Source organism: Mus caroli, unplaced genomic scaffold (assembly GCF_978045245.1).
Source record: "Mus caroli unplaced genomic scaffold, Mus_caroli_1 scaffold_3, whole genome shotgun sequence".
Taxonomy (NCBI): Eukaryota; Metazoa; Chordata; class Mammalia; order Rodentia; family Muridae; genus Mus; species Mus caroli.
The window spans coordinates 68,467,530-68,469,750 of NW_028227258.1; positions in this window are offsets into that span (position 1 = coordinate 68,467,530).

Consider the following 2,221-nt stretch of genomic DNA (forward strand, 5'->3'; position numbering starts at 1 on the left):
CTGTAAGTCCTTTTGAAGTCATTCCTCTGTTTTGTGTCAGATAACTGCAATGTACTTTGCCTGCTGTGACATCCTATCCCTTTGTTTTCTGTATTATATAAGACTGGTGTTCGCTTTGTGACATTACATTCAGATCCAACACACTCTCTTGTGTCTGCGTCTGTCAATTCTTGCTAACTCTATGCCCATCTCTCCGAGACTCTGATTCCCACGAATTGAGGGTGGATGACTGAGCCCTGTCCGTGGCAACAAACCTGTTTGGCTCTTTTAATAAGAGACCTAGTAATTTCAACTAACTCCTGAATTGACTAGTGAACTAACACAGTGATGTTACCTTGGGGTTAGGAGCTAGTTGCCTGTTGTTCTCTTGAGTTGTCAAGTTAGTTAGCTTAGCAGTCAATGTGATCAGGGACCTGAGAAGGATATATTATAATCTAAATGGCCTATATATTAATTAAAATGACAGAGACTAGTTCATAATTCACTACCTAGACAGTTGTCCTAGGCTCCTGTAGTCTCCATGACACCTAAGGCAGAGGCAGTCTTTGGCCACCAGGCCCAGAAGATAGGAGTCTTTTTCTATGAAGGAGGAACATGGGAAAGACTGGCCTCACCTTGTCTTAAATTAGCTTTTGTTAATCTGAATAGACTTTTATAACCTTGAAATTTCATCATCATATAAAGAATATTTAAAGTCGGGGTTGAATCACATACAATGTTGTAAATATATAACTTTGAATTTTGGTCATCATATAAAACCCAAACTAATTTAAAATATGAGTCTTGTTGCTTTCTTAGTCTTAAAAAATTGATTGAAGGGGCTGGAGAGATGGCTCAGCAGTTAAGAGCACTGACTGCTCTTCCAGAGGTCCTGAGTTCAATTCCCAGCAACCACATGGTGGCTCACAACCATCCTTAATGAGATCTGAAGACAGCTACAGTGTACTTACATATAATAAATAAATAAAATCTTAAAAAAAAATTGATTGAAAAGGTGAATAAATTTAGGGCCCTTCTGGCTTTAGGTGTAGAGGCTGGAGGTTTTCTAAGAGGGATCCCAAGGGGGATGAGAGGAGATGGATACCATTCCTGTGGCTGGGGGAAAGGAAAATGTCACTGAGCCTGTAGTCGAGGGTGTTCCCAGAGCTTAGGGAGGAACAAACGAGGACCAAGCTGTTCAGTGAGTCCTCACCACACTCAACAGGGACCAGAGACTTAGCATGATTAATCCAGAGGAGATTTGGTGCCTGGTGCCAGGGCTTTCATAGAGGCTAGGAGGAGAGGAAAAGAAAAAGTGAGCTCTAGTAGCAGGGCCCCATTGAGAGGAAAGGGTTGAGGAACAGAGTCATAAAAGCCATGAGGGCCCTAGAGGAACAGTGCAATGTACAGGAAGCTCCAAAGTGGCGGTGGTAGCAGAGGGCAGGAAGGGATACAATAGCCTGGTAGGGCCTGGGGAAACTGCAAGGCTGTAGATCTAAGAATGGTGGGATGGTGTCAGGTGAAGTGGGCCTACCTTGGCCTTAAAGGCCATGACTGGGAGTATCTCTGCCTCCAAAAGTATCAGAAGAGTGCCAGACATTCAGAGGTTACTTTCTCAGACTCAGGAAAATGTTCACACAGACCAAACAATTTATCTAATCGTTGCTGGTGGATAGGGTGCTGAGTGACCTGATCAATCAGAGAGCCAGAAAGTAGATTTGCCACAGGTGGTGGTGAGCTGGAAATAGGGTCATGGTTTGTGGCTTAGACCCATGAGAAGGAACACAAGCTCCAGGAGAGCCTACTGAGCACCAATGTAATGAAATATAAGGCGGTGAGGGGCTACCTGGTGGGCCCATGCCAAAGTATGTCCCTGAGAAATTACACCATGCAACAGATCTGGTATAAAGGGGGTTTATTGAGGGAAGAGAGAAGAGTGAGGACCTGGGAAAGGGGTAGAGGCAGATGAGTGAGCTATGAGCTGAAGAGAGGAAGTGGGAGGAGTGAGGACCTGGACAAAGGGTAGAGGCAGAGGAGTGGACATGTAGACAGGCAGACAGATGGAGGCAGAGCCATGAGGGCAAAGAAGAGGAGGGAGGCACAGAGAAGGAGATGGGGTGGTGTAGAAGTCCTGGGCAGTCAGTTCTTTTATTTGCAGCCGCCTACTCCTGGCATTCCTGGCTGTGGTGGCAGGCAATGGAGGCAGATAATGGCACAAATCCTGGGAGGAACCTAGTGGAAT